The sequence below is a fragment of the Melospiza melodia genome, chromosome 4 (assembly GCF_035770615.1).
Source record: "Melospiza melodia melodia isolate bMelMel2 chromosome 4, bMelMel2.pri, whole genome shotgun sequence".
NCBI lineage: Eukaryota > Metazoa > Chordata > Aves > Passeriformes > Passerellidae > Melospiza > Melospiza melodia.
In genome coordinates this window covers 97,214,361-97,228,183 of record NC_086197.1, presented here as the reverse complement: position 1 = coordinate 97,228,183, position 13,823 = coordinate 97,214,361, and the positions used below count along the sequence as shown (strand labels likewise).

General features: G+C 42.8%; 1 protein-coding gene across 7 annotated transcripts in view; it reads right to left on the bottom strand.

Moving 5' to 3' along the window:
* The window catches only part of SOX5 (SRY-box transcription factor 5), a 595,693-nt gene that overhangs the window by 566,578 nt on the left and 15,292 nt on the right, over nt 1-13,823 (bottom strand). The gene's annotated exons all lie outside the window — the stretch shown is intronic.

Sequence of the window (13,823 nt, the reverse complement as noted above, 5' to 3'; positions counted from 1 at the left end):
GGGTTCAGAAAGATATGCAAGCCCATAACCCCATGAGCTGTCCCAGGACTCTGTACACACTGAAAGTTGGGTGTCAGTGCCAAAATCCCAGTGAAATCTGGTGTATGGAAACCTTCCCTGCACTGCACTGGGACCATATGCAGTCAAGAATCATTTGCAACTGCTGAATTCCAGGGAAATATAATATGCACCCTTAGTATTTCATCCTCTCTCAAAAATATATTCTATTTTGCTCTCCCTTGTTTAGTAACAATCACTGCTTATGCCAGATATGTCAGACCAGAAAAACAGACTATTTGCCAGACTTGACTTTGAATGGCAAACTTACTGACTTGAAAATATCAAAAAGCCTGAGCTGCAGCAACATGCCTCAATTTTGCTTTGGTTTTTCTGGTACCTTTCAAGTGACACAACTTCTCCCTTTTTTTAAAAAAAGGCTCATTAAATCATTATGAAATCTAACTGCATAGTACCAAAAAGCTCTTTACCTGCCGCGAGGTATCTGCAGTGGTGTTGAATCTTTTTATCTTATTGTTATCTTACTATGCAGAGACATTAACCTAGGGCTGATCTGTGCTCCCATTCAACTGCTGCCCACTGCTTTCCCTTCCTTCTCTCTCCTTTCCCTGAGCACTGCTCTCCTTCCCTTCCTTTCCAATCCAGGTGTTCCTGACCCCACCTCAGCCCCTCTGCTCTCTCAGTGAAATCCAAGTGTGAAACTCTCCTAACAACCCCTGAATCCAGCACAGAGGGATGGGAGGCTCATCCCTTTAAGGATTTAATGCCAAGATGTTTAGTGTCTTTTTTCCCCCCTGTTCTAATTGGGTGTTTTGGTTTAAATCCTACTTTCTGACTGATGAATTTTTCGATTAATGCAACTCATTTTCAGCTTGGTATTTTGCCTAGTTCCCTTCAAATTGAAGCAATTATAGAAAAAATTAAGTGTTCCAATAATTTGAAACCTCTCCACACACTGCAATATTATCAGTGTACTTCACTTTTTTTTTAAAGGTGCAAGCTCTTCAGGAGTGCTTACCATTCAAGCACACACAGTCTAGGAACTGATTAAATATTATCAGATAATTTAAAATCTTTACAAGAGCTTTGGCTTTCCAACACTGAAAGCAAGTGCAGCGCTAAACTTGGAAGATGCTAGGACATGGCATGCTCTGAACACAAGAAACACCAAAATTCTTTTTGAACAAAGGCAATCTAAGGCTTTATAAATGCAACAGCAGAAAAAAAAAATCAGCCTCCTCATGAACGAGGAAAATCCTAAATGAGCTCTGGAGCAGGAAGTTCTCATCTTGCACACTTAAATGCTGTCTTAAAGAGTCCACTTTTACAAATCTACAGCACTCAATCATCTTTTTAGTGCTCTTTTCATGTAAGGTTTTCAGAGCAGATATCAAGATGACACCTACACATAAAACTTATTATTTTTTATACAAAAAACAGCACTGAGCAAAAAGAGAGGGGTTCTTTTCTTGGCTAGTATTGTTAAAAGACTGTAACAAAGAAATATACAAAACAGATACATGAAGTCTATATTGTCAATGCAAGACTTGGTTTCTTCCTATATGGTCACCGACACACGAAATCAACATTTTCAGTGCAAGATTCAGCCTCTTCCTATATGTTACACAGCATTTACAAATTCAAAACATACTCAGTTATATATGATGGTACATGGCTACTGGAAAACAGGCTTATTGCATCCTCTAACTCAGCAACACTAAGACAGCACCTCACACAATTTCTAAGCCACTCAAAGACAGTAACATAACCACAGCATGGCACACTCCTGACAGAGTCAAATATCTATTCATTCCTTAAAGAGAGGCCAAAAAAGAAAAAGCAACCCAGGTTCACTCTTTTTTTTTTTGTTTCATTCTTGTTAATACCAGAAGAGCAGTTTGTAGGATCAAGGGTAACTTGGGTTGCTTAACAAATGCCATTGCATTCCACTCAGATTTCTGATTGCCCTGAGAAGCAATCCCCCTGGAGGTGCAGCCTGGGCTGAGGAGCTCAATCACTTTTTTTGTCCCATGTCCCACCTTTTTTCCCCCCATGTACCACGAGAACACCACAGTATTGCAGCAGAGGAGGGGATGTGCTGTAAGGGAGGAACTGCTGACCTCAAACACTTCATGAACACCAATTCTCCATGTTCAAATCCACTACCCAACTGCCTAATCCAAAATCAGCAATTCAGCTGTTAAACAAATCCTTTTTACCATTATTTCAAAAAATACTTAATGAATAACCTGAGAGTGGGGAAGCAAGAGGGATGGGAAGAGAGGAAGGGGGAGATTACAAATCAGAGTATTTTGTCTGTTCTGCCTGTATCCATTTTCAAAGCTGTCCTCCCTTTCTGTGCCTTTGGAGTAATTTTTGAGCCCTGGCCTTATCAGAGTGGAGAGATCAGTGTCAGAGGTGCGCTGGGCAGCTCCTGTGCACACACAGAGACTCATTGTCCATCCCTGTTCCTGATGTCAGACAGGATCAAGGCACAGCAGAATCACACCAAAGGGCTCACCATGGATCAGCCTGGCAGATTCTGCAGGAAAACTTGGATTCCTGCTGCACCCTGAGCCCAGGGCATGAACACAGGGGGCTGTGAGACTGCAGCACAACCTGGAACCCAAAGGGCTGCACTCTTCACATCATGAACTGACCTGCAGAACTGCTCTGGGTTCTCTTGTTTGAGGCAGGGTGGGCTCTACTGGTGATGTCCTCTGGGAGTGAAAAGTGCTCAGAAGAACACTGAAAACTACTCAAACACACAACAGCCCTCCTGAGCCCCACAGCCGCCCCCCAGAGTCCCTCTCACAGTTTTGGGGTTTCACAATCACAGCTTGTCATTCTTAACCACTGTTTTTTCCTTCTTGATCTGTCTATCTAACACCCACAAAAATATCAGGGGAAACAATGAAAATGACCACTCACTGGGGACAGGGTTATAAAAAGAGCATTTAACATCAGCCTCACTCTGCTCCCATTGATGTCAGCTGTAAAATTCCCTTTGCCTTCCAGGAAGCCAAGAGATGCCACTGCAGGTCACTTTTGGGAACAGCAATCCAAGAGCAGCCAAATGCAGAAAGGTAGCAGACTAATGGACTTTTCTTTTCCCTCCTGTTCCTTCTAATTACAGCTTTATTTAACTGTACTCCTGTACTGAGGTGCCCGGATTGTTCACACTTTTTTGAAGTCTAGTTTTCTTCCCCTGTTCCTTTCTGGAACAAACTGTGAGAACACTCCAAGCAGGAGCAGTCTGACAGAAGAGTTATCCCAGCATTCCTGCTGATGAAGACTTTTTCTACATGGAATGCCAAATTTGGCTCTTCCAACCTTTCTGGTGGACCTCTCATCCTCTAACACCCACAAACCAATAGCTCAGGACAGGAAACATACAACTCAAAGGCATTTTGTAGGAAAAAAATCACAATTTTGAATTTTCAATTACCAAAATTCAAGATGTGTCACAAAACCATCACAGGGATACCGCAAGAAATAGAGACCCAGGCTTTGCAATGTGGACATGGCCCAAAGCACAATGGGCCTAGGCCAAGGCAGGAAGGCAGGGACCTTCACAAATGAAGCTTTTTCATGGTAAATTTACCAGCCATCACATCCTCTTCACAATTCCTTGGCTACATCAAACAAATGGCAGCTCTAAGATACCACCAGTGTGAAAACAATGACATATACACTCTTAAGCTATGGAATAGCATTTCAGAAAAGGAGAAATCGGTAGGTGAGAGGGAAGTTGTATTTTAAAATGCCACACTCATGCCCAGACTGCATCCAATTATGAATATAAGTGACAAAGAAACAAACACAAGAACTTCAAACAGGAATTTGAGGAGAGGAAACGAAGCCTGAAGTTTGGATCTCCACAAGCCCAGAGCTCTGCAGCACCTGAGTCCAGCCAGAACCACAGAAGTGCTCAGTAATGACAGAGAAAAAGGATTGCATGTGCCAGCGCCAATGGATGCTTTCTTAAATAAAGAAGTCAAATCCCAGCTTGTTTTACTCCTCATTAGAGCACTGAACTCCAAAACAAACCAGGGGCTGAAAAATTCTTAGTACTAAGCACTTTTGGAATACAATTCCCTTCTTCTCTTTCTCACTCTTCCTTTCCCTTAAAAACATGTAGAAGAATGCTTGGAGAAATCACACATTATTTACATGCAGTATTATTTTATGGGGTTAGTCAAGGTGTTAATTGAAAGTTTTAATGAATGCTAATCATCTGTCATTTTCATTGGCAATCTCCTCTCTGCCATATGCTTAACTTTTACACCTGTACAGACTTTGCAATCAGTTCTTTTAAATTGTTTTACTTTCTCAGTGTAGTATATGTATTAATATTTAGGCAACAAGCCAGCTGCAACCAAGACTGCCATGCCTGCAGTTTATTTACTACATGCAATGCCCTAAGTGGAACAGAGTAATACATTGTTCTAGTGGCACCAGTTTTAAATATTTGTATTAATCAGTGTTTGTATTAATCAAGGAGATGCTGGACTGACACCTGTGAAGACCAAAGTACCACAAGGCAGGGCAAGTACAGCATTCACAACATCTGCTTAAACCTCCCTATATATTTTCCTTACTTTTGTCCCTTGCCTTTCACCCCACATCAAGGGTCAATTGGTGCAAACCCCAACAGTCATGTCTCAGTTCTGCTCTTTTTCAGTAACATGGAGATTTGTTTCTGCAGAGATTGGGCTGAGGAAGCACAAGCATGCAAGTTATGAGTTCTATTTTTGACTGACTGCAAATATTCTGTGTGAACCAAGTCACCCTCAGCACACATGGCACACATTTAGAATGGACATGCCTACCAGGCTCTTCAGCTTTTACCCTTTTCAACAGGGCTGTCATCCCCTCTCCTCACTAAAGGAGCCTGATCTTCAAAACAGGACTTTTCTCTTGTACACTGTAATCAGCAGTGATTTAACAATAATATTTATCCTTGGGATTTAGTGTTAAAATAACAAAGAGATGGATGAATGCAGCTTTAAACTCATCTTTGCTTTTTCATCCATCACTACAAAATGGCCCAAGAGCTGAAACAACTCAGTGAGGTCAGAGCAGTGCCACTGCTGCAGAACTGGCAAAAGTGAGGAGATGGTGACCAGAAAATTGAGGTTTTTAAACTCAGGAACAGGTAACAGACTGGCCACTGTACATCTTGCTAATTCCTGAGAATGAGAAGCAGGAGAGGGGAAGGAACAGCCTGGCAAGGACTGCAAGCCCCAACACGACTTTCAGCCTCACTAGCAAACACCAGGAAAGGGGTGGAGGAATTTTGGTGCAATTCCTGGGAGAGATTTGTATGCAAACAGAAAGTGTTACAGAAAAACAGCAGAGAAAACGGTTTCAGAACACACTCACATCAGAGACGCAGAGATCTGAATCAATAAAAGTCAGAATATTGACAATGCCTTGTCCAGTGGGAGGTGACCAGTCCTGTTGGCTGGTTTCTGCAGCTCTGGTGGGGAAGGAAACAGGGAGGCAGAGAGGAGGTGCCCTGCCCTGCCCTCCTGATGATGATGCAGAGACCAGAGGAAGGAGCAGATTCAGAGAGGAATACTCCTTTCACAGGCACAGCTCTTCAGAGTCTGTCCAAGTGCCTGAGCAATTCACAGCACAGAAATATGCGCAGATTTCTACCTCTTCTTCAATTAAATTTTGGGGAATTCAAATAAAACGTTGAGAAAATGAATCTGAAGTTATCTAGGCAACATGAACAGAAGTGTTACCTTCATTAAATGCAGCTCATCATGCTCAGGATCCCTGTGCTCCCAAACCCACTGTGTGGAGAACAGGGATGTGACAGACACTGTCTCAGTTCTTCCCTTTTGGATATCATGTACCCCATGAAGCACCACAAGGTGAAAGGATTTCTTTGTGGGAGGAACACAAAACCTGAGAGTCCTTGTGGCCCCTTCTAATGGTGTGTTCCAGGGTTACTAACACCCATGAACTTTTCCTGTTGTCTTGGAATACCTTAAAGCCTCAATGCTTGTTATCAGATGAAAATCTCAGTTTCTTTTTTAAAAGTGCTGAATTTTACTGTTGAGTTGAAGAGCCTGAGCTATAAAGACTGAGAGCTAGGGCTAATAAAGAGGAAACCAGAATCTGTTCCTTTTAAATCCCCATGTTGCATAACAGTTCTGATTTTCTATCACTAGGGATGGACAGAAACACTATGATGATTGTGGACAAAGGACAGAAAAAGCACCAAGAGAACAAAGTGCACAACAACCTCAGTTAACTGCAAAGTCTGGATTTCCTGGGATGAACTGAATCAGAAGTAAAATCCTACAACCTTTCCAAGTGTAAAATGGAATAACAGTGCAGCAGGTAATCCAGTGAAACACTTTAAAACCTACCCATTCAAACCACTGCCTGTATAGTATAATTGATAATAATGGCAACCCAGTACCTGGGAAGCCTTGAATTGAAACCCAGTGTAGAGGTGATCTTTTAGGGCAGGTACTACCATGGAGTTACAGAAATGAATTCTCTATCTCTTGTGAGTCCAGCTCATGTACAGCACTCATTTTCTAGGTACCCTAGTGCCTATTTATACAGCAGCTCATGAACAAAAACTGTTCCAAATCATTTAGAAAGATAAAGATACCTATTCCAAGTATTAAATAAAACTGCTAGGAACTTCCTAGAAATTTTGCTAAACAATAGAAAGCAAGTTCTTTATTTTCCGCATCACAAGCCTAATAAACCCCCTGTTCCTGCACTGCAAATTTCACAGTAAGAATGGAGATTGCTGAAAAGAAAAACAGATGGAGCAGAACTGCTGAATGCTCTGGAACTCCCAAGGTTGTGCACACAGCCCTGGGGCCTGAACTGGGATGGACCAAAGTGCACATCCTACTCACTTTCCAGAGCAGCTTCCAGAGCACCAGAAGTGGAAATGAATTTGCATTTGCTCAAATGTAAATGATATTCATGAGAATAAAAGGAAATCTCAGAAGTTAGGCTTAAATATAGCATATTCATGAATCTGAAAGGGGTGTTTATATGTCTTGATTTTTTTTTTTGAGCTTTGTTTATATTCCTATTCTGCTGATTTGTAGAGGCAAAAACATGTTCTCACTGGTCCCAAGTGTTGATGCCCAGCCAGTGAGATGGACCAGCAATGCATCAGATCCATGTGGCAGAGACCAAGCTAACAAACTCCAATGCATTTATTTATTTTGGGGTTTATTTTGGAGCTTTTAGGGTGCAGCAAGTAGGAAAGGGTACGGCAGAAAAGTGCCAGAGCTGCAGCAAGAGCTGCGAAGGAGAGGGAATGTGGGAGGGCAAGGAAGGAAAACTCAAGATTCAAGGAAGATAATAAAGAAATCTTCCAGCACAAACCTGGATCTCAGTCTTCCTTTGCTGCCCCGGTATGCAGCAGCCAAGAGGGAAAGGTAGTTCTGCTCCACAGAACATAAATGACCTGCCAATGCATCCAGGAACATAATCTCACAGATTATTTCCCCTCCACAATGATTACTCTTACTTCACATTATTACACTCAATGCACACAGAGAAGAGTGCCCGCTCCGTCACATCTTACCTAAAAGAAACAATAAATATTTTGTTTCTATGCATCAGATTTAAAAATCATGGACTGTTACTCTTAATATGTAAGCAAAAGAAATTAAATATGTGAGCAAAAGAAACAAGTCACAGCAATGGCATGCTGCAAAATACATGTATTTACAAATCTACAATTCTCAATTCTCTTATTAAAAATGCCTCATGAAAAAATGGTCCTCTCTCTTGAACAGAAAGGCAGCAAAATGTTTGTATTTTAGGTGTTACTCTGAGAGCTCAAGAGACAGTTCTGGACCAAAGGAGAGCATGTGCCCACTTTGCCTGGGCCACAGAAGAACCCTTGCCAACTCTCTGCTGTACCCTCAGGGTATGCTGCGTGCATGCTGTCTAAAGGTACCTTGGAAGACACAGTGGGAAAAAAAAAAAGTAAATATAAATAATCCTTAGGATTTTAAATTCATTTTATACCAACTGTTTTCCTCCTGACTGTACTTGGCCAAAACATTCTCCTGTGTTAAAGTCTATGATGGGAAAAAAACCATTTCAATCTTATGTGCTATCAAGACTTTCTGAAGTGTTTTGATAAGCACTGGCTTCTAATCAAGGATTACAACATCAGCAGAGAACTTGACGTAGCAAGTCACTCATATCCCTGGGGTATGCAGTCTATATTTTGTATACTTAGTCTCAAGGCACCTCTGCAGCCCAGTGTGAGCCAGGCCCTGAGACAAGGACATCACCCCAAAAGCTTTTCTGTAACCTGCACAGCTCCCTGAGGATGCAATGGGTGAAAGGCTGACATCAGCCCACCCTCCTGAACACACACAAGTGATCTGCAAAGGATGCCACAGGAGCCTGGATTTGGCCCATCTGGTGCTCTCATGTGCAAGCTCCAGCTAAAGATATTGCACTAGAAACATTACCACGGTCCCCAAAATGAAGACACATCACAAAAGCAATCCCTTAACCAGCTCTGCATGAGGAGGATAATCCTCACACCTCCCTGTGCTCCCCCTAGTGCAGCTTGGCCCCCAAAGAAATCCCATTTTCTTGCAGGAGCAGCATTCCCACCAGGAATACTGTCTGCTGGCAGTGGCAGGGTGCTGCAGGAGTAAATCCAGACAGACAGCTCCCACAGAGGAATTTACAGAGCACCACATCCCATGGGGAAACCAAGGCAGAGGTGTACAAGGAACATGTCTGGGCCACTCTGTGGATCAGCGCAAAGCCGAGATCAGACCCATCACCATGATGTACTGGCAGCTGAGAAAAAGAAAATAGAGGAGCTTCAATGCTTGAGATGACAGCAAGAGAATTAATTTTCTGATGTGGTGTTTTGTTGATTCTTTCGTCTTGTCATGTACAGCAGAAATAATGTTCATAGGATTAGAGTAAACTCACAGCAAAAGACTCTTATGATTATTAAGCATCTCAGCTTCAATTTGATGTTTTATCACCTGCCAACCTTGCACATCAAAAATGATTTTTGTGTGTATTTGAAATACAAAATTTACAAAATATCAGCCCAGAATTTAAAACACTTCTTAAACATGTTCGAAAAGTAAGTTTAAATGTCACTGAAGCTACAAAGAGGAAAAAGCTGTCCATTGCTCTTATGCAATAATTAATTTTCATAAGAGTCCTTATTATGCATTAGTTTTTATAGAGCAACAAAACATAACTGCATGCTATTGTTTAAACATTTGCTGCATATGCCAGAAGAGTAAAGGCTGGAAATAAGTGTAAAGGATAATACACAAAACGTAGCTAAATGTATTTTATATTATGGATCCATAATACAGAATGCAAATGATTCTGACTAAGCATTCACAGGAGACAGTCTTTAGGGTGCATGCTGTGAATATATATTATGAATAATGCATAAAACTTGGCTAAATCTTAATGAGTCCATTGACATCCTATGGGGTCCACAGGAGCCTCAGATCCCAAAGCATGGCAGTGGCACAGCGCTCTCCTCCCCCACTTCATTTAAAAAATACTTGCTTAAGACAAAGGAAATTAAAACACAAAAGAAAAAGCCCTTAGCTCTGATTTAACTCCCATATGATGGCAAATGCAGAGTCACAAACTCTGGCTTCCTTCACTCTGCTGTGCCTCCACGGTCCACATTGAACCAGGGCACTGTATGGCCTTTCTGCAGGGCTGCATCAGGTGTGGGACACAAGTTACTCCTAATTCCCAAATTCATGCACTCAAGGGCTTCTCCACACACAAAAGAAAGAGGATGAAAGCACCCCTATTATATTTTCTCTCCATTCTCCTTTCCTAATTCCCAAATTCCTTAAGCCAAATAATCCATGAAGAAGGTGATAGCGAGAAATATGGGGGGAAAACCATCCCATTTACTAGTTAGAGCTACAGCAAAAAAATCAAGTTCACATGCTGAAGGACATTGGCAATGGGTGCAGTCAAGAGGACAAAGAACTTGACCAAAGAGAAGCTTTTTACAGTTTCTAAGTACAAAACCACAGTAAGACAGAAATCTCCAGCTCCCGAGTGAAACCGTAAGGTTGTGCCATTCAGTCTGAGTGGATGAGTATACCATATTCTGTAGGGAAAAAAAACCTTGGCATCAAGCCCCAGTTCCACTCAGAAGTGTGAAGATAGTTTTTGTGTGTCATGTGCTTGGAAATAAATGAGTGGATTTTTCCTATAGCACAAATACAAAGAAAAATAACTGATTAAGCTTGTGTTTATTTAGGGTTACGAGCCCTCAAATTGGTTGGAATAGTAATTAATTAATACTTGCAAAACCCACAAGTGATGGTTAAGTCTGTACGTCCTTAAACACAAAAAACCAAGGAACAAAAGGTCAAGAGCCTTCCCCAGCAGGGCAGAGTGGGACTGTGCTCAAGCTCTCTGCCCTGCCCACTCACCCTGCACTCAGGTGGGCCAACACTGCCCTCCTCAAGGACCACTTGGGTGCCCAGCCAGGCAGCCTGGGCATGGCCAACACAAAAATACCTGTGCAGGGCCCAAACTGGTGGAATAGAGGCCACCCTTGGCTCTGCCTTCCCATGGCACTGAAGGCAGCACACACACACCCATGCCCCCAAACTGAGCAGGATTCTTTGCTCTCTCCCTCATGCCCAGTCAGACCCCAGGTGTCCACACTCACAGGGGCCAGCAGACCAAGGGAGCACTTTTCACCCCTCCAAATTTCAGCATCAGAACCTGCCAGACTAGAGCAACAAGAACCCTTGTTACAACTGGAACAATAAGAACCACACACAGAATCACCATGTTGGAAGAGACCTTCAAGACCATCAAGCCCAAGCCCGCGGCAACACCTCAACTGAACCCTGGCACCCAGTGCCACATCCAGGGATGGTGACTCCAGCACCTCCCTAGGCAGGCCACTGTCACAGCTGAGATGGCCACAACACACAAAATATCCCCACACAATTTCAGAAAGCTTCAACCCAAACAGGGCAACACCTTACCTCTTCAGAAGGGTTCAGGCACCTGCCCACACACAGTAACACCATTCCAGTTTGGAAAGCCTTTCCGTCCCTCAGGCCAGGCTTTTGTGCCCTGCTGCTGATGCCCTGCCCCTGTGTGCCCTCTGTGCCCTGCATGGCTGTTACTGTCAATGCTGCTCACCTGTGGGCACAGCTGGGGCCCATTGGGGATGATTGGGCACAGCCCCACCCCGATCACCCCTAATTCTGTGCCCAGAGACCATTCCAGAACTTTCTCACCCTTTGTGTAAAAAACTTTTTTCTAATGTCCAATGGAAAATCAATACCAAGGAGAGAGAAACTATCTGGGTGTTCAGCAAGCATTTTTGAACACACACACACACACACACACACACACACACACACACACACACAAATGTGCTTAATCCACCTTTTGTTTTCCTTGTTCCAACTTGTTCCAACAACAACAAAATATTCAAACGTGATTTCTTTTACATGAAAGCATTCAACAGAAAGATCGTGGAGGAAAGTAAGTGATGGAAAGAGTTCCACTGGATCTGCAGCAGAATCTGGCATGCAACATGCACAGAGAGAGCAGGGACACACCTATGCTGACCTCTGAGTATAGCTGCCTGTGTATTTAAGCATGAATACACAATCTCATTTTACACCATAACCATACCCTTTTCTTTCGATAGCAGGTGAATTTTTGTGCATTTATAAAATGAACCCAACTTCTTGTGGAGATGTAAATTTGGCCCTGCTACAAAAACACATATTTACACACACACAGAGATATATTCTAACCAAAAGCAAGGGCCAGACTTTCACAAGAACAATACTCCCAAAGCATTTTACCTTTGCAACCCATCCTGCTACTATTTCTACTCGCTGCTACAGATATCAGCAATTGCTTCCTCGCCTCCTCACCCCTCCTGGACACCAGGGGAATAACAGAGAAGGAGTCTCCTGGTAGCACTTTCATTCCCAGCAGGAAGCTCAAGCGTTTGTGATATCCATTTTGATACAAAACCTAAATTAGGCCTCTGGAAATAGGTAATGCATAAAAAGAAGCATTTTTGTGCCACGAAATTATTATTATAGGTTACTGTTAACCCTTGGGAGATGGAGGTGAGTCCTGCAGCTCCCCACTGGGCTGAATATTTGCTGAGAAATCACAAGCACTACCTAAGCAGATATTTCAGGTGTGCTTCATGCTAAACAGAATGATCCTGTTGACCCATCATATTCTGATAGCCAGTTTGAGAGCAAAGCACTGTGAGTTAAACAAAAAGGATCAGCACAGCATGCACATGCTGCAACTCTCCTGTGCAAAGAGAAGATTTTAAAGGGGCTGGATGCAAGGACAAGTGTAGAATTACAAATGCAGATTTCAAACAAACAAAAAAATACTATATTTGGGAGCTGCCCAAAATATATTTTGCCTCTTGGTTCCCTAAAATTCTTCCTTGTGGCAAAGTTTCACAATCTAGTGAGAAGAACCACATCATTCAAAAAGGAAAATATAAATCCAAACCTTTAAGTGTTTTGTACTTTTCAAGTTTCAAATCACTGCAGATTAAAGTTTCAGGTCTGGAAGCCTGTGTGATTTATCCCACCTTCACAACTGCAAATCATAAAGCTGTACAAATCATAAATTAACTTTTTTCCTTCAGAACCAGCATCATGCCTGAAGTTTGGAGAAGTGGTCAATAATTTGGATTCAGTGAGCCAGGCTATTCTGCATTAAAGCTGCACCACCTCCTGTTGTGATACAAGTTGGCCCAGCATTGCTCATTGCTTGACTTACTCCCATAGCAAAATGAGCCTCAGAGGAAACTCGGTCTGTATCTGCCTCCACAATTAATTCAAGTTCAGCTTCTCCTAAGCATTCCTCTTTCCTTCAGACTTCAAAGGGCTATAAACTGTGATCTTAAACGCACAACCAACTGTGTGTCAGTCAGTTTTCACTAAATATAAATAAATATTTCAGTAAACTGTGGTTGCTACTTGTTAAGCCTGGGAAAAATGGAGCCTTGCAGTAGCCTGGAAGACAAATTGGATCTCAGAGCCTCACACATCCTCCCATTTAAATCCCTGTGCCTTGTATACCTGCAGGAATAACACGGGAGAAGCATTCCAATAACTTCATGTAGTAGCAAGGCAGGCTGCTGCTCTCCTAATAAATTTAAGCTTTATAGCTCCTTCACTCGAAAAGCCACATTCTCGGTTATTCCTGCACACTGGAGGGGCAGTCCTGTGCAAGCAGTTTATTTCACAGACCTTTCTGACTATTGCACTGGCGACCAGAGCACACAAATCTCTGCACCCCTGCGTGGGTAAACATTCATAAAAATATCCTCCCATCAACAGAACAGTTCACATGAGCTACAGCTCGCCACAAGGAACAAGGACTCTCTGTTTGGCCCAGAGATTTTCCTACAGCCATGGAAAGGCACAGGGAGGAAGCCAGAAGTCCTAGCAGCTCCTTTTGCACTCCACCATGAGGTTTGGCATGGCTTTTCCTAGACAGCCCTCTCTGCTCTAGCAGCTCTGACATCTGCACATTGCATTTGCCCTGTTGTGCAAGCAGGGCTATTTCCTCAGAGATAAACAGAGATCACCAAGCCCACGATGCCTGACACAAACAGAGCTCAGACCCAGGCTTCCTTGGGCAGCCCAGACCCATCCTTTTCACTTGCAAATGTAAAGCAAACTTGGCAAGACCCAAAGGGGAAAAGAAGGAAATGATCTTCATAAAGAAATGGGAAGGGAAAATCTCCCTCCCTCTCTCAAGGCACGCTT